This window comes from Hyperolius riggenbachi, chromosome 3 (assembly GCF_040937935.1).
Source record: "Hyperolius riggenbachi isolate aHypRig1 chromosome 3, aHypRig1.pri, whole genome shotgun sequence".
NCBI lineage: Eukaryota > Metazoa > Chordata > Amphibia > Anura > Hyperoliidae > Hyperolius > Hyperolius riggenbachi.
Genome location: NC_090648.1, coordinates 447,625,059 through 447,650,473, shown reverse-complemented (window position 1 = coordinate 447,650,473; position 25,415 = coordinate 447,625,059).

Genomic DNA, 25,415 nt, shown 5'->3' with positions numbered 1-25,415 from the left:
CATCAGCAGGATCGAGGACATGGCAACACAGGCGCAGTGGTTTTCGGACTTTAAAGTCTGAAATTCCAGAAGTGAACTGGAGGTGGGGCTGGAGCATTGGTGAGTGGCTGCGCGGGCACAGGATGTCTGCGGGGGACCATTGGAAGCCCCGGGTAAGGTTAACTCATTTTTCCCCGACCCCCCCCACAGTATCCCTTTAAGTATAAATATAAAAGCACTTTAAATACTTTTAAAGGTTATAAGATTACTCTTACTTTAAAACAAAATTTAGTTATTTAAATATTCCAATTGAATATAATACACTGAGCAGCAGACCACATTAAGCATGGAAAAATGACTGTGCTATAATACAAGGTTTTCTACGAGTCTCTTTGTTTTTGTCTAAATCCATTGAATTGCAGCCAGGTAGACCTACAATCTCAGGCCTAAACCAAACAGAAGTCTCAACGTCTTTGACTTGGAGCTCTGCCAATTCTCTTCTTCCTGTCAGTAATCCACTCACAGCTATTGGCTGCTGAAATGTTATCAATGGATTGTAGATCACAGGAAGGGATTGGTGACGTTTTCGAGCCAGAGACGTCAAGGTCTCTATTGAATTTAGTAAGGAGCAGAAGGAGGTATCTGACAGATTACCTCTATTGGCTAAACTGGTCCTTCAAAGTATTTAGGTATTTTTTTTATGTTCAATAATTTTTATTGGTTTCAAATAATGAATAAACAGTAATACAGCAGAACATAAGGTGCGTCTTCACAATAACAAAAGAAGTCAAGGCGACCTTAAAATTACAACTTGGTTACATACAGGTGTATAAAAACATATCAGAAAACATCAAGTAGAATGAGATAGGATAACAGCACTTTTAGGCCTATAAACTGCTTTGATGTTATAAAGCAACCTTAAATCACCAACTTAAAGGAAAACTTAAGTCAACAATAAAAAATGAGATTTACTCACCTGGGGCTTCCCTCAGCCCCCAGCAGCCGATCGGTGCCCTCGCAGCCCCGCTCTGATGGTCCAGGACCCGCCGGCGAACACTTCCGGTTTGGCCGTCACCGGCCGACAGGCATGGGAACGCGAGTGATTCTTCGCGTTCCCAGCCTGTATATCGCCCCCTATGCTGCTATTGCGACCAAATAAATTCCATGTATTTCAGTTCCTTCTGGCAATATACTTGGGATTTAGGATTATGCCTTGTACTAGTCCAATAACTGACAGTTCACCACACCTGATCTTGACATCTGTTGGGCTTTCAGGTAAGTCCTATAACTATATTGGCCTTTGGGTAGGTCATAAAATCTCACCTGTATCGGTACCTTCTTTACTACTAGGAAGGTTCACTGGGGAAACACAGTACCATATATTTAGGCGTATAAGACGCCTAGGCGTATAAGACGTCCCCCCGCCCCAACTCTTCCAGTTAAAATATAGAATTTTGGATATACTCACCGTATAAGACTACCCCTCTTCCGCCGCACACCAAATAAAAATGTAAAAAAATCATAAACCGGTGCTATGTATTAACAGATACTGGTGCTGTATTGTATGTGGTACCCAGTATATAACAGTATATAGGCGATTGACTGGTTGGATTGGTCAACTCTCCCACTCTCTAAGTGGATTGGTCAGCTCTCCCTGCTTATCAGGGTGTTATGGAAGAATAGATTGCGCTGTGCCCATAAAACACACCTCTTTCACCCTCCTGGCCCACCCTTGTATCCTATTTACCTTCTTCTCTGCCTCTCAGATCTCGCACATGTGCGCCTGCGCCACTTCACTACAGTCCTTAGGAGCGAGATCTGAGAGGCAGTAACAGGATAGGGCGTATCACCCGTCATCAATGACACCCGGCGTATAAGATGACCTCTGACTTTTCAGAAGATTTTCAAGGGTTAAAAAGTCTTATACTCCAGAATATACAGTAATTGGTACTGCCAAACTTCTTTGCTTATGCATTTCACTGTTACAGTCGTAGCAGCAAGATGAATCTTCAACCCCTACTACTTGTGTAGAAAGAACAAGAAAAAGGGGGGGGGGGGACTGAAGGTAGCCACTAGCCACACCTAGGCCCGTATAAAATACACTTTTTCTCCTTAATTTTCTCCTAGGTGATATTTTCACACATGCCACTTATAGCACCAGCAAGCTAGAAAATACTCGAAATAATTTTGATAGTACTTTTTCACCAACTTTTGGGTACTTTTTCAATTGTAAAATGCTGAAAAGTTATTTTAAAGAGAATATGGAAATTATCTCCTAGGAGATAACTCAAGGTAAAAATTATCTCAAGGTGAAATGATATGTATTACACTCACAACCTTGGGTTGCCAGTGTTGGGCAAGAATTGTGGGGGCTTCAAGGAAAGAAAATCTTCAGACTGTGTCCTAACTGATTATAGTCTTTATAGAAAAAGTACGGGAAGCACAAGGGCTGGTTATTTAAAAAAATTACAAATGTATTAAATTCAAAAAGCACAGCAAAGGTAGTTACACATACACACCCCCTTTAAAAACACGCGAACCTGATCATGCGCATAAATAGGTCCCCACAGTTCTCATAGGCGTGCATGCCAATTATATTGATAAGACTGACATGTCAGTAAATCTTCGGGCCCAAATGATAGCATAACCAGATAAGACAGGCTCTCTCCCGGTAACAGCTTGTACAATCTTCTGCACTAGTCTTGCTCATTCACCCGTGTGCGATCAGTATGATGTAATGCACGTCTCTGTGTATATACACACTTACGCCCTCATTACTGGCACATTCAGCAAAAAGTGCCACACCTCAACCCCTGCATACACAGAAGCCCCACCAAAAGCAGGGCACCAAGGACTCATGTAGACCACGGCCGGCCGCCGTTCAATCACCGCCAGTAGAGAGAGACGGCTGCTCTAATTTCTCAGTGTGTGGATCACCTTTAGGTAGTTGGCGATAGCCTCTTAAAACCGTGGTGTGTAGCTGGTGTGTAGCTGGAGGGGGAGGAAGAGCGGCGGAGGCACGGGGAACGCTAGTGCGGCTGGACTTCCAGGTAGGGACGCCCCACGTGACGCGTTTCGTCACTAACACGTGACTTCCTCACGGCTGTATCCTTATATAGCCATGGCAACTGCACTGCATGCTTGGGAGGAAAGTCTGCATTTAAAAACACAGAGCTACCAGTATGCTTTTCCTTAATATGCAGTCCAAGAGCAGCAATGTTTTAGGGACTTGATGGTATTGTAGAAATGCTTTTAAATTCAGATCTTTATTTAAACCCTGTGGGCACAAGCTACCACATTCATATATGAATTTAGACTCTTTCCTTAGGAGCTGATTATCATAATCCCCCCGCCGAGGACTAAAATTCAACTTATAAATCCCCATAAAGCGCAGTCCAGATATATTAGAGTTGTGTACAGTTCTAAAATGCTGCACAAGTGGATTGAGTCTCTTCTTATCAATAGTGGTACTTTTTATATTGGTGATATGTTCCCCTATTCGTGTGCTCAGCGATCTGTAGGTTCTCCCAATATAAATTAAATCACACGGGCACCTAATCCGGTAAATCACCTGAGTTGATGTAAAGGATATATAGTCATTGACAAAAAAAGCTTTCGATTGATCATGGTTCAAAAATTGGTTACCAGTTTGTACAAACCTACACACATCACAATCTAAACACTTATGCATCCCCCGATTTCTTTTTGGGGGTCTTGTCCCATCCAAACTCGCTGGAGATCAATAGATCACTCAAATTAGTGCATCTCTTGGCGGCCATGTGTAGGTGATAACCCACAATTTCGGCCATAATTGGATCTCTTTGTAAGAGATGCCAATATTTCTGTAGGATTTGCTTAACCTCAATGAAATAGGCTCTGTACATGGTTATAATACGAGAGACCTCCTTTGAGTTTGGTTTTTCAGGGACAGGAACCCGCTGTGAATTCCTTGATCTCTTCACCAATAGTTCCTTTCTATCATGAGCCAAAGCTCTGTGGTAGGCCGTAACGACCACATGGTTGGGGTAGCCCCTTGCCAGCAGCCTGACCTTCAAATCTCCGGCCTCCCTCTGAAAATCATTTAATGTATTGCAATTTCTTCGTAACCGAAAGAAAAACAAAGTTTGCTTTCTTAAAGTGAACCTTCAGCTAGAAAAAAAAATGAGTTTTACTCACCTGGGGCCTCTATCAGCCCCCTGCAGCAGTCCTGTGTCCTCGCAGCCACTCACTAAACCTCTGGTCCCCAACTGCCAGCTAGTCTAGTTTTTGCCGACAGGACTGGCCACGCGTAGTTTCCTCCGCATTCCCGACTGCAATTAGCGCTATTGCGGGCCGCAATTTCTTCGTAACTGAAAGAAAAACAAAAGTTTGCTTTCTTAAAGTGAACCTTAAGCCAGAAAAAAAAATGAGTTTTACTCACCTGGGGCTTCTACCAGCCCCCTGCAGCAGTCCTGTGACCTCGCAGCCACTCACTAATTCTCTGGTCCCCCACTGCCAACTAGTTTCGTTTTTGCCGACAGGCCCGACAGGACTGGTGACGCGTAGTTTCCTCCGCATTCCCGACCGCAATTAGTACTAAAATACGCGTTGCCACATTACCAACGCATAGATATGCGACAACGCGTATTTTTGTACGCGTTGCGGCCCGCAATTGCAGTCGGGAATGTGGAGGAAACTACGCGTGGCCAGTCCTGTCGGGCCTGTCGGCAAAAACGAAACTAGTTGGCAGCAGGGGACCAGAGAATTAGTGAGTGGCTGCGAGGGCACAGGACTGCTGCAGGGGGCTGGTAGAAGCCCCAGGTGAGTAAAACTCTACTTTTTCTGGCTAAAGTGTCCCTTTAAAACAGAAAGAATTTGCGATAATTCAGCTAACTCCAACCTGAATTATCGCAAATTCTTTCTGTTTTAAGAAAGCAAACTTTTGTTTTTCTTAGCATTTTAGTAAGGGGGCTTTTAGGACCATTGTAGCCCGTTACACACTCCAATGAGTTATTTTTCACCATGAGCTTGTTGGTTAGTCTGTACCTTTCGTAACCGAAGAAATTGACCAGTGGGAACCGCCCATTTTTGGGCCGGGAGATAAGAGCTGGCAGCTGACAAGAGGGTATTTCCAGCCATGCCCCAGTTCCCCATAGTAAACCTTGGCAGCTGTCTAGGGCTTGGGGAGAGTCTCTGGGCCTTGTGGATACGTACAGTGGCTTGCAAATGTATTCGGCCCCTTGAAGTTTTCCACATTTTGTCACATTACTGCCACAAACATGAATCAATTTCATTGGAATTCCACGTGAAAGACCAATACAAGGTGGTGTACACGTGAGAAGTGGAACGAAAATCATACATTATTCCAAACATTTTTTTACAAATCAGTAACTGCAAAGTGGGGTGTGCGTAATTATTCAACCCCTGAGTCAATACTTTGTAGAACCACCTTTTGCTGCAATTACAGCTGCCAGTCTTTTAGGGTATGTCTCTACCAGCTTTGCACATCTAGAGACTGAAATCCTTGCCCATTCTTCTGTGCAAAACAGCTCCAGCTCAGTCAGATTAGATGGACAGCGTTTGTGAACAGCAGTTTTCAGATCTTGCCACAGATTCTCGATTGGATTTAGATCTGGACTTTGACTGAGCCATTCTAACACATGGATATGTTTTGTTTTAAACCATTCCATTGTTGCCCTGGCTTTATGTTTAGGGTCGTTGTCCTGCTGGAAAGTGAACCTCCGCCCAAGTCTCAAGTCTTTTGCAGACTCCAAGAGGTTTTCTTCCAAGATTGCCCTGTATTTGGCTCCATCAATCTTCCTATCAACTTTGACCAGCTTCTCTGTCCCTGCTGAAGAGAAGCAACCCCAGAGCATGATGCTGCCACCACCATATTTGACAGTCGGGATGGTGTGTTCTGAGTGAAGTGCATTGTTTGCTTTCTGCCACACATAGTTTTGCATTTTGGCCAAAAAGTTCAATTTTGGTCTCATCCGACCAGAGCACCTTCTTATACATGTTTGCTGTGTCCCCCACATGGCTTGTGGCAAACTGCAAACGGGACTTCTTATGGTTTTCTGTTAACAATGGCTTTCATCTTGTCACTCTTCCATAAGAGCCAACTTTGTGCAGTGCACGACTAATAGTTGTCCTATGGGCAGATTCCCCCACCTGAGCTGTAGATCTCTGCAGCTCGTCCAGCGTCAACATGGGCCTCTTGACTGCATTTCTGATCAGCGCTCCTTCCATTTCTGAATGATCACTTGAACAGTGCTCCGTGGGATGTTCAAGGCTTTGGAAATCTTTTTGTAGCCTAAGCCTGCTTTAAATTTCTCAATAACTTTATCCCTGACCTGTCTGGTGTGTTCTTTGGGCTTCATGGTGTTGTTGCTCCCAAGATTCTCTTAGACAACCCCTGAGGCTGTCACAGGGCAGCTGTATTAGTACTGACATTAGATTACACACAGGTGCACTCTATGTAGTCATTAGCACTCATCAGGCAATGTCTATGGGCAACTGACTACACTCAGACCAAAGGGGGCCGAATAATTACGCACACCCCACTTTGCAGTTATTGATTTGTAAAAAAATGTTTGGAATCATGTATGATTTTCGTTCCACTTCTCACGTGTACACCTCTTTGTATTGGTCTTTCACTTGAAATTCCAATAAAATTGATTCATGTGTGTGGCAGTAATGTGACAAAATGTGGAAAACTTCAAGGGGGCCGAATACTTTTGTAAGCCACTGTAAGTAACTATCTTTTTATTTTTAAAATTAGTTTCACAATGCATTTATTTAATGTTTTTATTTTCTTGCTATCAATTGTATATAGCCCCCAATACATTTCTGCAGCCATTTCAATTGCATAGCAGTGTCAAGTTTTTTTTTTGTCTGTTTTATTAGAGCTTTTACATATTTTTTTAAGGCAGATTCCATGCAATCCCATGTCAGGGTAACACAAATGTCACTGTGTTGCTGCCTGCCCCCCTACCTTAAGCTGGCCACTAACGATACAATCTTTTTCATCCAATCTTACCATTTCTATGTAATATAAGATAACTGCCTAAATTATCCATTCAAAATATTTACTCAGTTTACCTTTTTATTACATAGATTTGGTAAAATTGGATGAAAAAGATTGTTAAAGTGACTGTTTTCTGATAACTTCTGTATCAGAAGTGGGGTATGGGCTAATATTTTCTTTATTTAGGAATTAAGTTTGAATTGGTGATTGGCTCACTGTCTATTGATCCTCTCTTTCAGGTTATGTGGTCTTTGCTTAGGAAATGTCTAGCTAGACAGTGGACATAACTAGGCAGAAGGTAATGGTGCTTTGTAGTGTTCCTTTGGCAGGCCTCACTTACTTCACATTTTCCATTCAATAGTGTTACCTTCCTGCTATTGGAGGGCTAAAGGGCTGGAGGGAGTGGAGGATGTGGGTGGGTGGGGTGATCCCACTTAGAGATGGCTCGAACCTCCGATTTTAGGTTTGAGAATCGGGTTTGCGAACCTCCCGCAAAAGTTCGGTTCGCGCAGACTTTTTCGCAAACCGCAATAGACTTCAATGGGGAGGCGAACTTTGAACACTAGAAAAATTTATGCTGGCCACAAAAGTGATGGAAAGATGTTTCAAGGGGTCTAACACCTGGAGGGGGGCATGGCGGAGTGGGATACATGCCAAAAGTCACGGGGAAAAAACTGGATTGGACGCAAAGCAGCATTTTAAGGGCAGAAATCACATTGAATGCTAAATTGCAGGCTTAAAGTGCTTTCAAACATCTTGCATGTGTATACATCAATCAGGGAGTGTAATTAGAGTACTGCTTCACACTGACACACAAAGCTCACTGTGTAACCCACCGCAAACAGCTGTTTGCATAGTGACGCCCGTGCTGGACTGGTGCGTAGAGATGCCCCGAACAGTTCGCCTGCGAACGGTTCCAGGCAAACTTTCGGTGGTTCGCATTCGGCAGCGAAGGCCTACCTACCTATACTGGGACTCCTACCTATGCCTAGCTAACTACTGGGGCACCTACCTCTGCCTACTTACCTATAGAGATGGGCCGAACGGTTCGCCGGCAAACGGTTCCACGCGAACTTCGGTGGTTCGCGTCCCGCTGGCGAACCTTTGCGGAAGTTCGGTTCGCCCCATAATGCACCTTGAGGGTCAACTTTGACCCTCTACATCACAGTCAGCAGGCCCAGTGTAGCCAATTAGGCTACACTAGCCCCTGGAGCCACTCCCCCCCTTATATAAGGCAGGCAGCGGCGGCCATTACGGTCACTCGTGTGCTGCCTGCGTTAGTGAGAGTAGGGCGAGCTGCTGCAGACTGTCTCTCAGGGAAAGATTAGTTAGGCTTAACTTGTTCCTGTCTGGCTGCATACCTGTTCTGTGAACCCACCACTGCATACCTGTGCTGTGAACCCACCACTGCATACCTGTGCTGTGAACCCACCACTGCATACCTGTTCTGTGAACCCACCACTGCATACCTGTGCTGTGAACCCACCACTGCATACCTGTTCAGTGAACCCACCACTGCATACCTGTGCTGTGAACCCACCACTGCATACCTGTTCAGTGAACCCACCACTGCATACCTGTGCTGTGAACCCACCACTGCATACCTGTTCTGTGAACCCACCACTGCATACCTGTGCTGTGAACCCACCACTACATACCTGTTCTGTGAACCCACCACTGCATACCTGTTCTGTGAATCCACCACTGCATACCTGTTCTGTGAACGCACCACTGCATACCTGTTCAGTGAACCCGCCACTGCATACCTGTTCTGTTCAGTGAACCTGCCACTGTATACCTGTACTGTTCAGTGAACCCGCCACTACATACCTGTTCAGTGAACCCGCCACTGTATACCTGTACTGTTCAGTGAACCCGCCACTGCATACCTGTTCAGTGAACCCGCCACTGTATACCTGTACTGTTCAGTGAACCCGCCTCTGCATACCTGTTCTGTGAACCCACCACTGCATACCTGTTCAGTGAACCCACCACTGCATACCTGTTGTGTTCAGTGAACCCGCCACTGCATACCTGTTGTGTTCAGTGGACCCGCCACTGTATACCTGTTTAGTGAACCCGCCACTGCATACCTGTTCAGTGAACCAGCCACTGCATACCTGTTGTGTTCAGTGAACCCGCCACTGTATACCTGTACTGTTCAGTGAACCCGCCACTGCATACCTGTTCTGTTCAGTGAACCCGCCACTGCATACCTGTTCTGTTCAGTGAACCTGCCACTGTATACCTGTACTGTTCAGTGAACCCGCCACTGCATACCTGTTCAGTGAACCCGCCACTGTATACCTGTACTGTTCAGTGAACCCGCCACTGCATACCTGTTCAGTGAACCCGCCACTGTATACCTGTACTGTTCAGTGAACCCGCCACTGCATACCTGTTCAGTGAACCCGCCACTGCATACCTGTTCTGTTCAGTGGACCCGCCACTGTATACCTGTTTAGTGAACCCGCCACTGCATACCTGTTGTGTTCAGTGAACCTGCCACTGCATACCTGTTCTGTGAACCCGCCACTGTATACCTGTTCTGTTCAGTGAACCCGCCACTGTATACCTGTTCAGTGAACCCGCCACTGCATACCTGTTGTGTTCAGTGAACCCGCCACTGTATACCTGTACTGTTCAGTGAACCCACCACTGCATACCTGTTCTGTTCAGTGAACCCGCCACTGCATACCTGTTCTGTTCAGTGAACCTGCCACTGTATACCTGTACTGTTCAGTGAACCCGCCACTGCATATCTGTTCAGTGAACCCGCCACTGTATACCTGTACTGTTCAGTGAACCCGCCACTGCATACCTGTTCAGTGAACCCGCCACTGTATACCTGTACTGTTCAGTGAACCCGCCACTGCATACCTGTTCTGTGAACCCACCACTGCATACCTGTTCAGTGAACCCACCACTGCATACCTGTTGTGTTCAGTGAACCCGCCACTGCATACCTGTTCTGTTCAGTGAACCCACCGCATCAGTGCGCATACCTGTGCAGTTAAGTGAACCCACCTACCTACGTGAGTGCACGCAGTGTGATATACCACTCCGTGCATACCCGATATGGACAAAACAGGTAGAGGAAGAGGTAGTGCCAGAGCCAGAGGAAGGCCACCCGGCAGGTCTGCGCGAGGTCGTGTAAATGTAATTTCGTGTGGACCTGGCCCACAGTACAGTGCTCGGAAGAAGGCACGTCCCATCACCTCCCAAGATTGTCAGGACGTGGTTGAGTATTTAGCGACACAGAACACCTCATCTTGCTCAGCCACCAGCGCTACTACTAGCACCACTTCCGCTGCATTTGACACTTCGCAAGAATTATTTAGTGGTGAAATCACTGATGCACAGCCATTGTTGTTACAGCCAGATGATTTTTCACCAGCTCATATGTCTGAGTTACGCGGCAACACTATGGATGTAACGTGTAAGGAGGATGAAGGACCTACTGATGGTGCATGTTTGGATTTTTCTGAGTCAAGCGAAGCTGGGCAGGATGATTACGATGATGACGATGATAGGGATCCTCTGTATGTTCCCAATAGAGGAGATGAAGAGGGGGACAGTTCAGAGGGGGAGTCAGAGAGTAGTAGGAGGAGAGAAGTTGCTGAAAGAAGCTGGGGCAGCTCTTCGTCAGAAACAGCTGGTGGCAGAGTCCGGCACCATGTATCGCCACCTATGTACAGCCAGCCAACTTGCCCTTCAGCATCAGCTGCTGAGGTCCCCATAGTGCCCACATCCCAGGGTGGCTCAGCGGTGTGGACATTTTTTAATGTGTGTGCCTCAGATCGGACCAAAGCCATCTGTTCGCTCTGCCAACAAAAATTGAGTCGTGGAAAGGCCAACACTCACGTAGGGACAAGTGCCTTACGAAGGCACCTGGAGAAAAGGCACAAACAGCAATGGGATGGCCACCTGAGCAAAAGCAGCAGCAGCACACAAAAGCAAAGCCACCCTCCTTCTCCTCTTCCTCCTCCATCAGGTGCATTATCTGCTTCTGCCGCTTTCTCCCTTCCACCTTCACAGGCACCCTCCTCCACTCCGCCTCTGCCCTTGAGCGGTTCCTGCTCCTCTGCCCACAGCAGCAGTCAGGTGTCCGTGAAGGAAATGTTTGAGCGGAAGAAGCCAATTTCGGCCAGTCACCCCCTTGCCCGGCGTCTGACAGCTGGCGTGGCGGAACTCTTAGCTCGGCAGCTGTTACCATACCGGCTGGTGGACTCTGAGGCCTTCCGTAAATTTGTGGCCATCGGAACACCGCAGTGGAAGATGCCAGGCCGCACTTATTTTTCGAGAAAGGCCATACCCCAACTGCACCGTGAAGTTGAGAGGCAAGTGGTGTCATCTCTTGCGAAGAGCGTTGGGTCAAGGGTACACCTGACCACGGATGCCTGGTCTGCCAAGCACGGGCAGGGCCGCTACATTACGTACACAGCCCATTGGGTGAACCTGGTGGTGAACGATGGCAAGCAGGGCGCAGCGGACCAAATTGTGACACCTCCACGGCTTGCAGGCAGGCCTCCTGCCACCTCCTCTCCTCCTGCTACATGCTCTTCGCTGTCCTCCTCCTCCTTGGCTGAGTGGCAGTTCTCCTCTCGAGCTACACAGCCCCAGCTCCGCATGGCCTATGCTGCATGCCAGGTAAGACGGTGTCACGCCATCTTAGACATGTCTTGTCTCAAAGCGGAGAGTCACACTGGAGCAGCTCTCCTGGCTGCTCTTAAGAAACAGGTGGATGAGTGGCTGACCCCGCACCACCTGGAGATAGGCAACGTGGTGTGCGACAACGGCAGCAATCTGCTTTCCGCTTTGCATATGGGGAAGCTGACACACATACCCTGCATGGCACATGTCATGAATCTAGTGGTTCAAAGATTTGTGGCAAAGTACCCTGGCTTAGCGGATGTCCTGAAGCAGGCCAGGAAGTTCTGTGGGCATTTGAGGCGGTCTTACACAGCCATGGCACGCTTTGCGGAAATTCAGCGCAAAAACAACATGCCGGTGAGACGCCTCATTTGCGATAGCCCGACTCGCTGGAACTCGACCCTGCTCATGTTCTCCCGCCTGCTAGAACAGAAGAAAGCCGTCACCCACTACCTCTACAACTACAGTAGAATGAAACAGTCTGGGAAGATGGGGATGTTCTGGCCCGACAACTGGACACTGATGAAAAATGCATGCAGGCTCATGCGGCCGTTTGAGGAGGTGACCAACCTGGTGAGCCGCAGTGAGGGCACCATCAGCGACTTAATTCCCTACGCTTACTTCTTGGAGCGTGCTGTGCGTAGAGTGGCGGATGAAGCTGTGAATGAGCGTGACCAGGAACCGTTACGGCAGGAACAGGCATGGGACCAATTTTCATCAGACCCAGCTGTTTCCTCAACACCTGCGGCAGCACAGAGGGGGGAGGAGGAGGAAGAAGAGAAGTCGTGTGCAGAAGACGAGTCAGACTCAGAGGATGATGAGCAAGGTGTTTCTTTGGGGGAGGAGGAGGAGGAGGAGGAGGGGACAGCGGCAGGAGAACAACCGCAGCAGGCGTCGCAGGGGGCTTGTGCTGCTCAACCTTCCCGTGGTATTGTTCGCGGCTGGGGGGAGGAGGTTGACTTACCTGACGTCACTGAGGAAGAGCAAGAGGAGATGGAGGGTACTGGATCCGACTTTGTGCAGATGTCGTCTTTTATGCTGTCCTGCCTGTTGAGGGACCCCCGTATAAAAAACCTCAAGGGGAATGAGCTGTACTGGGTGGCCACACTACTAGACCCTCGGTACAGGCACAAAGTGGCGGACCTGTTACCAACTCACCGGAAGGTGGAAAGGATGCAGCACATGCAGAACCAGCTGTCAACTATGCTTTACAATGCCTTTAAGGGTGATGTGACAGCACAACGCCAGCAAGGTACCACTGCCACTAATCCTCCTCCCGTGTCCACGCAGTCAAAGACAGGACGCTCCAGCGATCTCATGGTGATGTCGGACATGCGGACGTTCTTTAGTCCAACGCCTCGCCGTAGCCCTTCCGGATCCACCCTCCACCAACGCCTGGAACGGCAGGTAGCCGACTACCTGGCCTTAAGTGTGGATGTAGACACTGCTGTGAACAGCGATGAGGAACCCTTGAACTACTGGGTGCGCAGGCTTGACCTGTGGCCAGAGCTGTCCCAATTTGCCATCCAACTTCTCTCCTGCCCTGCCGCAAGCGTCCTGTCAGAAAGGACCTTCAGCGCAGCTGGAGGCATTGTCACAGAGAAGAGAAGTCGCCTAAGTCACAAAAGTGTTAAGTACCTCACCTTTATCAAAATGAATGAGACATGGATCCCGGAGGGCTGCTGCCCGCCCCAAGACTAAGTCAGTCCCCGCACACACAGCATCTCTGCCTGCACGCCGTGTGACTGGCTGCCTGGGCTGCCCCAAGAAGACTAAGTCGCTCCCAGTCCCTCCACACAGCATGTCTGCCTGCAGGCCACTTGACTACCTTCTCCACCACCACCAACAGGGTCCGGGACTCCAGGCAGATTGCTGAATTTTTTAGGCTGCTGCTAGCAGCGGCCGCTGTAATAATTTTTCTGGTGCGTGTACATGACTGCCTAATGTTTCTGGCTGCACTGCGGGCAGCTGCAACAACAAAAGAAAAGGCATGTACATGCGCCCATTCCCCTTCGTGATCATTACCTTGCCGTGGTGAAGGGGCTTGCGTATCACAATGAAGCAATGACCGGCGCATAGATGAGTGTCTCGGGGGGCACACAAAAGATAATAAGGTCGTTGCTTCATTGTGGTCAGACCAAATTTGATCAGCTGGACAGTCACTGTTCTGTCATTCAGCTACATCAGCCAGGCGGCCATATGGGCTGTAAAGCCACCAAAACATGCACTCTCGCCATGGTGCGCACCAGTCCAGCACGGCCGTCACTACACAAACAGCTGTTTGCGGTGCGTTACACGGTGAGTTTGTTGTGTCAGTGTGAAGCAGTACCTTAATTACACTACCTGATTGATGTATACACATGCAAGATGTTTTAAAGCACTTTAGGCCTGTCATTTAGCATTCAATGTGATTTCTGCCCTTAAAACGCTGCTTTGCGTCAAATCCAGATTTTTCCTGGGGACTTTTGGCGTGTATCCCACTCCGCCATGCCCCCTCCAGGTGTTAGACCCCTTGAAACATCTTTTCCATCACTTTTGTGGCCAGCATAATTATTTTTTTTTTCAAAGTTCGCATTCCCATTGAAGTCTATTGCGGTTAGCGAACTTTAACGCGAACCGAACCTTCCGCGGAAGTTCGCGAACCCGGTTCGCGAACCTAAAATCGGAGGTTCGGCCCAACTCTACTTACCTATACTGGGACTCCCACCTATGCCTAGCTAACTACGGGGGCACCAACCTATGCCTATCTACCTATACTGGGACACCTACCTATGCCTACCTACCTATACTGGGACACCTACCTATGCCTACCTAACTGTACTGGGTTTCCCACCTATGCCTAGCTAACTACTGGGGCACCTCCCTTTGCCTACCTACCTATACTGGGACTCCCACCTATGCCTAGCTTACTACTGGGACACCTACCTATGCCTGCCTACCTATACTGGGACTCCTACCTATGCCTAGCTAACTACTGGGGCACCTACCTATGCCTATCTACCTATACTGGGACACCTACCTATGCCTACCTACCTATACTGGGACACCTACCTATGCCTACCTACCTTTACTGGGACTCCCACCTATGCCTAGCTAACTACTGGGGCACCTACCTATGCCTAATTACCTATACTGGGACTCCTACCTATGCCTAGCTAACTACTGGGGCACCAACCTATGCCTATCTACCTATACTGGGACACCTACCTATGCCTACCTACCTATACTGGGACACCTACCTATGCCTACCTAACTATACTGGGACTCCCACCTATGCCTAGCTAACTACTTGGGCACCTCCCTTTGCCTACCTACCTATACTGGGACTCCCACCTATGCCTAGCTTACTACTGGGACACCTACCTATGCCTACCTACCTATACTGGGACACCTACCTATGCCTACCTACCTATACTGGGACTCCTACCTATGCCTAGCTAACTACTGGGGCACCTCCCTTTGCCTACCTACCTATACTGGGACTCCCACCTATGCCTAGCTTACTACTGGGGCACCTACCTATGCCTACCTACCTATACTGGGACTCCTACCAATGCCTAGCTAACTACTGGGGCACCAACCTATGCCTATCTAACTATACTGGAACACCTACCTATGCCTACCTACCTATACTGGGACACCTACCTATGCCTACCTAACTATACTGGGACTCCTACCTATGCCTAGCTAACTACTGAGGCACTACCTATGCCTATCTACCTATATTGGGGCACCTACCTCTGCCTACCTACCTACCTATACTGGGACACCTACCTATGACTACCTACCTATACTGGGATTCCTACCTATGCCTAGCTAACTACTGGGGCACCTACCAATGCCTATCGACCTATACTGGGACTCCTACCTATGCCTACCTAATTACTGGGGCACCTACCTATGCCTAGCTAACTACTGGGGCACCTACCTATGCCTATCTACCTATACTGGGACTTCTACCTATGCCTACCTACCTATACTGGGATACCTACCTATGCCTACCTAATTACTGGGACTCCTACCTATGCCTAGTTAACTACTGGGGCACCTACCTATGCCTACCTACCTATACTGGGACTCCTACCTATGCCTAGCTAACTACTGGGGCACCTACCTATGCCTATCTACCTATACTGGGACACCTACCTATGCCTACCTACCTATATTGGGACTCCTACCTATGCCTAGCTAACTACTGGGGCACCTACCTATGCCTATCTACCTATACTGGGACACCTACCTATGCCTACCTACCTACACTGGGGCACCTACCTATGCCTACCTATACTGGGACTCCTACCTATGCCTAGCTAACTACTGGGGCACCTACCTATGCCTACCTACCTATACTGGGACTCCTACCTATGCCTAGCTAACTACTGGGGCACCTTCCTATGCAGGGGCGTAACTAGGCCCCACCGGGCCCCCCTGCAGAAATTCTGAACGCCCCTGGGGCCCACTCGGGGCCCACTCTGGGCCATTTTGGGGGGCTGGAGGGGTCGCAGCATGAGGGGAAAGCCATGGCCACACTCAGCGGGGAGGGGGGACGTCCCCCCCCTCCCTCACCTTGGGGCTCTCCCCTCCAGCTTAAATTACTGTCTGGGCAGTGGCAGGCAGTGTCTAGGCAGCGGCAGCTACATACCTTCCTTGCGCTCCAGTGTGCGTACCTCTCTCTAGTCTCTGACGCGACTTCCTGTATAAACAGGAAGTCACATCAGAGACTAGAGAGAGGAACGCACGCTGGATCACACAGAAGGTATGTAGCTGCCGCTGTCCAGACAATAGGCCCTATTGTTACGCCAGCGTACCTATGCCTATCTACCTATACTATGACACCTACCTATACCTACCTACCTATACTGGGACACCTACCTTTGCCTACCTACCTATACTGGGACCAGGGCCGGTTCAACTGGCCCTGTGGCCTTGGGGCAAACTTCATCGTTGGGGTCCCCCCATTACCCCTCTGCTCCCCGGGGCCCTGCTGCAAGTATATTAGCAGCCAAAATCACCTTATCTCCGTCGGGTGAGCAGGCCGGCACCGGCTGCACTCGGAGACACTCTGTCTCCCTCCCACTCTATGACCCGGCGTGTGTTTACACATGACGCGCCGGGTCATAGAGTGGGAGGGAGACAGAGTGTCTCAGAGTGCAGCCGCTGCCGGCCTGCTCACCTGCCGGAGATAAGGTGATTATGGCTGCTAATATACTTGCAGCAGGGCCCCAGGGAGCAGTGCGAGCAGGAAGAGGGTTAGGGGGAAAAAAATATCGCAGGGTCGGCGCTGCTGGGGCCCAAGCAGAGGTCGGGGCCCCGGGGCAAATGCCCCTTTTGCCTCTATGGTAGCGACGGCCCTGACTGGGACTCCTACCTATGCCTATCTACCTATACTGGGGCACCTACCTATGCCTACCTACATACAAGAAGATAATAAGGTCATTGCTTCATTGTGGACAGACCAAATTTGATCAGCTGGACAGTCACTTTTGTTCTATCATCGAGCTACCACAGCCCGGCGACCATATGGGCTTAAACACCGCCACGGCCTGCACTCTCGCCATGGTGCGCACCAGTCCAGCACGGCTGTCACTATGCAAACAGCTGTTTGCGGTGCGGTACACAGTGAGTTTGGTGTGTCAGTGTGAAGCAGTACTCTAATTACACTCCCTGATTGAGGTATACACATGCAAGATGTTTGAAAGCACTTTAGTTCTGCAATTTAGCATTCAATGTGATTTCTGTCCTTAAAACGCTGCTTTGCGTCCAATCCAGATTGTTCCTCGGGACTTCCTCGCACCAGAAAAATTATTATAGCGGCCACGGCTAGCAGCAGCCTAAAAAATTCATGAATCCGCCTGGAGTCCTGGACAGTGCAGTTTCTAGGCTAAAATGCACCCAGGGCGAGTGTGTAAAAATTGCGCCCCCCCCTAAGCAAGATATGGGTGCCCGCAGTATAGGTTAGCCAGGTCTAGCTGCACTTAGTATAGGTCCCCCCAGTATAGGTAGCCAAGAATAGGTACCCCAGTATAGGTAGCTAGGCATAGGTGAGCAAGTATAGTTGCCCCCGCTATAGGTTAGCCAGGTAGGTGCCTCCAGTATAAGTAGCCAGTATAGTTGCCCCCAGTATAGGTTAGATAGGCAGGCACCCCCGGTATAAGTTAGTTAGGTAGGTGCCCCAGTACAGGTTAGCTAGGTGGGTGCCTCTAATATAGGTAGCCAGAATAGTTGCCCCCAGCATAGGTTAGATAGGTAGGTGCCCCCCAGTATAGGTTAGATAGGTAGGTGCCCCCCAGCGTAGGTTAGATTAGGTAGCTGCCCCCCAGTATAGGTTAGATTAGGTAGCTGCCCCCCAGCATAGGTTAGATTAGGTAGCTGCCCCCCAGTATAGGTTAGATTAGGTAGCTGCCCCCCAGCGTAGGTTAGATTAAGTAGGTGCCCCCCAGTGTAGGTTAGATTAGGTAGGTGCCCCCCAGTGTAGGTTAGATTAGGTAGGTGCCCCCCAGTGTAGGTTAGATAGGTAGGTGCCCCCCAGCGTAGGTTAGATTAGGTAGGTGCCCCCCAGCGTAGGTTAGATTAGGTAGGTGCCCCCCAGTATAGGTTAGATAGGTAGCTGCCCCCCAGCGTAGGTTAGATTAAGTAGGTGCCCCCCAGTGTAGGTTAGATTAGGTAGGTGCCCCCCAGTGTAGGTTAGATTAGGTAGGTGCCCCCCAGTGTAGGTTAGATAGGTAGGTGCCCCCCAGTGTAGGTTAGATAAGTAGGTGCCCCCCAGCGTAGGTTAGATTAGGTAGGTGCCCCCCAGTATAGGTTAGATAGGTAGCTGCCCCCCAGTGTAGGTTAGATTAGGTAGGTGCCTCCCAGTGTAGGTTAGATAGGTAGGTGCCCCCCAGTGTAGGTTAGATAGGTAGCTGCCCCCCAGCGTAGGTTAGATTAGGTAGGTGCCCCCCAGCGTAGGTTAGATTAGGTAGGTGCCCCCCAGGGTAGGTTAGATAGGTAGCTGTCCCCCATAATGGAGGGGGGAGCCGGAGCCGCGGGGAGGGCAGCCCGACCTCTCCTGGGCCGCCCTCCGTGCTCCCCCCTCAGATACAGAGCGCAGCAGCAGCCAGGGAGGAAGCGCTGTAAACAACATACCTCCCTGCGTTCCAAGCGCTGCTCTCTCTCCGCCGGTCTCTTCCTCTCTGCCTATACGATGATGCACACGCTGGTTCCTGTTAGCCGGAACCAGCGTGTGCATCATCGTATAGGCGGCAGAGAGGAAGAGACCGGCGGCGAGAGAGCAGCGCTTGGAACGCAGGGAGGTATGTTGTTTACAGCGCTTCCTCCCAGGCTGCTGCTGCGCTCTGTATCTGAGGGGGGAGCACAGAGGGCGGCCCAGGAGAGGTCGGGCTGCCCTCCCCGCGGCTCCGGCTCCCCCCTCCATTTCAGCGCCCACCTCCCAACAGCGCCCCGGGCGGCGGCACGGGCCGCACGGCCCTAGAAACGGGCCTGGTCCTGGACCCTGTCGGTGGCGGTGTGGGAAGCGACTTAGTCTTGGGGCAGGCAGCCAGTCACCCGGCGTGCAGGCAGAGATGCTGTGTGTGGGGAATGACTTAGTCTTCAGGCGAGCAGTAGCCCTCCGGGATCCATGCCTCATTCATTTTGATAAAGGTAAGGTACTGAAAACTTTTGTGACTTAGGCGACCTCTCTTCTCAGTGACAATGCCTCCAGCTGCACTGAAGGTCCTTTCTGACAGGATGCTTGAGGCAGGGCAAGACAGACGTTGGATGGCAAATTGGGACAGCTCTGGCCACAGGTCAAGCCTGCGCACCCTGTAGTCTAAGGGTTCATCGCTGCTCACAGTGTCTACAGCCACACAGAGGCGTAGCTAGGGTTTTCAGCGCCCGGGGACAAAGACTATTAATACGCCCCCCCCAGGTGAAGGTTGTGCGCCGCACCAAAAGGGGGCATGGCCACATACTGTGGGCGTGGTTATGGGTGGAGCCAAATGTACATGGAGGTTAGCAGGCTCACGCTCACCCACCCTCCCTCAGTATGTACCTTCCAGCATGTTCCAAGACAAATTCAGCAATCATGAGCCCCCCATCAAGACAAATTCAGCAATCATGAGCAAACATGAGGCCCCCAACATGACCAACTCAGCAATCATGAGGCCCCCAACAAGACAAATTTAGCAATCAGGAGGCCCCCAACATGACCAACTCAGCAATCATGAGGCCCCCAACAAGACAAATTCAGTAACCATGAGGCCCCCAACAAGACAAATTCAGCAGTCATGAGGCACATAAATAGACAGTATTTCACATAAATAGGCAGAATGCCCCCTTAATATGGTAGAAACCTCTCACCTGGCAGCAGTTGCCCAAAATACACTCAATCTGACAGCAGTGGTTTCCCAAAAATAGGTAGCCCCAGGTCTATAGGTGTCCCCAGAATAGGTAGCCAGCAGTATATATGTCCCCAGAATAGGTGGCCAGCGGTATAGATGTCCCCAGAACAGGTAGCCAGGGGTAGAGATGTCCACAGAACAGGTAGCCAGGGGTATATGTGCCCAGTATATGTAGGCAGGGGTATGTGTCCCCAGTATATGTAGCCAGGGGTGTATGTGCCGAGTATATGTAGACAGGGGTATATGTGCCTGCCCAGTATATGTAGGCAGGGGTATATGTGCCCAGTATATGTAGGCAGGGGTATATGTGCCCAGTATATGTAGGCAGGGGTATATGTGCCCAGTATATGTAGGCAGGGGTATATATGCCCAGTATATGTAGGCAGGGGTATATATGCCCAGTGTATGTAGGCAGGTGTATATGTTCTCAGTATATATAGCCAGGGGTATATGATATGTCCCCAGTGTATGTAGTCAGGGGTATATGTTCCCAGTATATATAGTCAGGGGTATATGTGCCCAGTATATGTAGCCAGGTGTATATGTGCCCAGTATATGTAGTCAAGGGTATATGTGCCCAGTATATGTGTCCAGGGGTATAATATGTGCCCGGTATATATAGTCAGGGGTATATGTGCCCAGTATATGTAGCCAGGGGTATATATGCCCAGTATATGTAGCCAGGGGTATAATATGTGCCCAGTATATGTAGCCAGGGGTATATGTGCCCAGTATATGTAGCCAGGGGTATATATGCCCAGTATATGTAGCCACGGGTATATATGCCCAGTATATGTAGCCAGGGGTATATGTGCCCAGTATATATATATACTGGGCACATATTATACCCCTGGCTACATATACTGGGCACATATACCCCTGGCTACATATACTGGGCATATATACCCCTGGCTACATATACCCATGAGGTAAATTATCAAACGTTTGATAAAATGTTTGATAAAGCTTAGTGAATTGAGGCCATAGTATGAATTATCAAGGGTGTCTATGCAACACAAGTGTCAGTGGGACACACAGAAAAAAAAAATAGATCACAAGAACAAGATTAGCTCTCAAAAGAGCTGTTGTGGGGTGCTATTTTAGCAATATGAATCAGCAAGGAGCAAGCTAAGAAGCCTACAAGAGCCTAACTAATCTTTCCCTATGAGAGAGTCTACAGCAGCTGTCCCTTCTCTATTTACTGCAGGCACACGAGTGAGTATAATGGCCGGCGGTGCCTGCCTTTTATAAGGGGGGAGTGGCTCCAGGAGGGAGTGTAGCCTGATTGACTACAATGTGCCTGCTGACTATGATGTAGAGGGTCAAAGTTGATCCTAATGGTGCATTATGGGGGCAAACCGAACTTCCGGAAAAGTTTGTGGTTCTCCGCGATCGTGAACCACCGGAAGTTCGCCGGCGAACCGTTCGGGCCATCTCTAATCCCACTTGCCCACTCATGGGTTATGTTGTGTCACCTTTAAAGGGAAGGTTCAGGCAGCGCTTAAAAAAAATAAATATCCAAATCCACTTACCTGGGGCTTTCTCCAGCCCGTGGCAGCCAGGCTGAGCCCTCGGCACCGCTCCGCAGGCTCCCGTGGTCTTCGGTGGCGAGCCCGACCTGGCCAGGCCGGCTGCCAGGTCGGGCTTCTTCTGCGCTCCACAATGCGTGTCATTGGTGCGCGTTGATGTCATCCGACGTCCTCCGGGCTGTACTGCGTAGGCGCAGAACTACTACGCCTGCGCAGTGCAGCCCGGAGGACGTCGGATGACATCAGTGTGCACCAATGACACGTATTGTGGAGCGCAGAAGAAGCCCGACCTGGCAGCCGGCCTGGCCAGGTCGGGCTCGCCACCGGAGACCACCACCGCTTTTTTTTTAAAGCGCTCCCTGAACCTTCCCTTTAAAGGGGATGTTATTCGCATTGTCAGGGGACAGTCAGTGATTTTGGTTTGCACTTTGTCTCTTGGAACATTTGATCAAGCTTATCACCATTTGGCAAATATAGTGTTGCATAATCTTGTTTTTAACTCAGCCATTTTGATTGCATAGCGGTGGGATTTGCTTTTTTACAATGCTACTCTTACTTATTTGTTTGATGATGTTCAATGGTGACATTTCAAAAATATGACCAATGTACCCCACACATATGTATTGTTCAATTTTTCCCCAGTTATGATAAAAATGATTGGAAACTCTGAGAAAATTACTAGGGTGTGCATATTAATAAATTGACAATTGTGTTAGATTGTCAATTTATTAATATACACACCCTAGTAATTTTCTCAGAGTTTCCAATCATTTTTTCTGAAGATTGTATGGTGTGTGTTAACACCATACAATCTTTAGAAAAATTGAAGAAAAATTTACAGCATTCCAGACCCATTAACAGTTAGCACTGTGCAGTTGCTTGTAATGGTTTAGCTACCGTACATAATCACATATAAGCCGACCCGCATATAAGACGTCCCCCCCCCCCCCCCCCCCCACACACACACTTTTACCTAAAAAAACAGTAAAAAAAAAATGATTGACCCCCATATAAGCCGGGGGTAGGAAATGATGGCCGCCTTATTCCTCTAGTGTGTCCCAGTCCCAGTATAGCTAGTATAGTGCCCAGTATCGCTAGTATAGTGCCCAGTATCGCTAGTATAGTGCCCAGTATTGCTAGTATAGTGCCCAGTATAGCTAGTATAGTGCCCAGTATCGCTAGTAAAGTGCCCCAGTATAGCTAGTATAGTGCCCAGTATAGCTAGTATAGTGCCCAGTATAGCTAGTATAGTGCCCCAGTATAGCTAGTATAGTGCCCAGTATAGCTAGTATAGTGCCCCAGTATAGCTAGTATAGTGCCCAGTATAGCTAGTATAGTGCCCCAGTATAGCTAGTATAGTGCCCAGTATAGCTACTATAGGGCCCAGTATAGCTAGTATAGTGCCCCAGTATAGCTAGTATAGTGCCCAGTATAGCTAGTATAGTGCCCAGTATAGCTAGTATAGTGCCCAGTATCGCTAGTAAAGTGCCCCAGTATAGTGCCTAGTATAGCTAGTATAGTGCCCAGTATAGCTACTATAGTGCCCAGTATAGCTAGTATAGTGCCCCAGTACAGCTAGTATAGTGCCCCAGTATAGCTAGTATAGTGCCCCAGTATCGCTAGTATAGTGCCCCAGTATAGCTAGTATAGTGCCCCAGTATAGCTAGTATAGTGCCCCAGTATCGCTAGGTAGTGCCCAGTATAGCTAGTATAGTGCCCCAGTATAGCTAGTATAGTGCCCAGTATCGCTAGGTAGTGCCCAGTATAGCTAGTATAGTGCCCCAGTATAGCTAGTATAGTGCCCCAGTATCGCTAGTATAGTGCCCCAGTATCGCTAGGTAGTGCCCAGTATAGCTAGTATAGTGCCCCAGTATAGCTAGTATAGTGCCCAGTATCGCTAGGTAGTGCCCAGTATAGCTAGTATAGTGCCCCAGTATAGCTAGTATAGTGCCCCAGTATCGCTAGTATAGTGCCCCAGTATCGCTAGGTAGTGCCCAGTATAGCTAGTATAGTGCCCCCCGCCTCCCCTCTTCCCCGCGGCCGCTGCTGCTTTTACTTTAGCCGGCGCTGCTTCTTCTAGTCCGCTCCTCTCTGGCTCCGTAGGACAGCAGCACTCTTCACGGCGGCTGCTGTGATCAGACAGGAAGCAGCGGAGAGTGCGGCTTCCTGTAGCGGCAGGTGCTATGGGAACCGCTCTCTCGCTCTACTGCAGCCACCGTGAAGAGTGCTGCTGTGAATTATGGAGCCGGACAGGAGGGGGATAGAAGAAGCGGCGCCGGGTAAGGTAATTGCAGTGGTAGCGGCGGCCGCGGGGGGGGGGGGGGGGGGGGGGGGACTGGGGGGGGGGACTGGGGGGGGGGGTATGGGGGGTCCAAAATTCGGCTTATATGCGAGTATATACGGTAAGTGATAAGAAATTAACTATCTCCAGCCTTAAAGTGTATATCCAGCTTATATATCCCCCCCCAAAAAAAACCTTTTAATTTCTCTATCTCAAGTGCAGAAAACTAATTATTATTGTTGTTATTATTATTTAGTATTTATATAGCACCAACATCTTCCGCAGCGCTGTACAGAGTATATTGTCCTGTCACCTAACTTCCACTCAGAGGGGCTCACAATCTATTCCCTACCATAGTCATGTGTCATTCATAGTCTAGGGGCAATTTTTAGGGGGAAGCAAATAAACTTCTCTGTATGTTTTTAGGATGTTGAAGGATACCAGAGCACCTGGGGGAAAACCCATGCAGACACGGGGAGAACATACACACTCCATACAGATAGTGCTGTGGCTGGGATTTGAACCAGGGACTTAATGCTGCAAGAGGAGAGTGTTACTACACCCTGGGCCGGATTTAGGACAAGGCCACCTAGGTCACAACAGGAGCAAGGGCATCAAAGCAGCAGGCTAAACTGGTGCAAGCTTGCAAATGCTGCAATGCAGGGAGATCAGACGAGCGCCTGACCGCGGTACTCTGCTGCTAGCCTCCTGTGCAGCAGCCATCTTGCTCTCTGTGCATGTTTGCATTGTGGCCAGCCGCTATGGACTTGGGCAGCATTGCAGATGGAAAGAGAGAGGAAGCTTCTGCACTGGAGACGAGCGCTGAAATGAGTGACACTGATGGCTGCTGCGATGTGAAGGCGAGCTGGCTACCTATACTGAAGGGGGGGGTGGGAAAAGGAGGGGTTAAGGGAGTCATTTGGCTACCTATACTGAAGGGAAAATCGGGGAGGGGTCATCTGGCTACCTATACTGGGAGGTCATCTCGCTACCTATTCGAAAGGGGTTGGCTGGTGACAGTGGCCTTGGGCGGAAAGGAGTACAAATCCTGCCCTAACTACACCACGACCCTTGTCACTAACCTTCTCTTAGTGGAGCTCACAATCTAATCAGTGCCATAATAATATTGCCATTATAGTCTAGAGCAGGCATGGGCAAACTTGGCCCTCCAGCTGTTAAGGAACTACAAGTCCCACAATGCATTGCAGGAGTCTGACAGCCACAGTCATGACTCATAAAGGCAAATGCATTGTGGGACTTGTAGTTCCATAACAGCTGGAGGGCCGAGTTTGCCCATGCCTGGTCTAGAGTTTTGGAGATGTGGGAGGAAACCAGTGTGCCCAGAGGAAAGCCACACAGACACCAGGAGAACATACAAACTCCATGCAGATAGTGCCCTGGCCGGGATTTAAACTAGGGACTCAGCACTGCAAGGAGAAAGTGCTAAGTCTAACCACTATGCCACTATGCTGTCCATGGGGTTTTTCAGCAGGGGGCCAGGGCTACGTACCAGTAGTCAGCAGAGAAAGACCCCGGGACTGATTTACAAGAGGCTAACTGGGCAGATAATTATACATTTTCAGGAG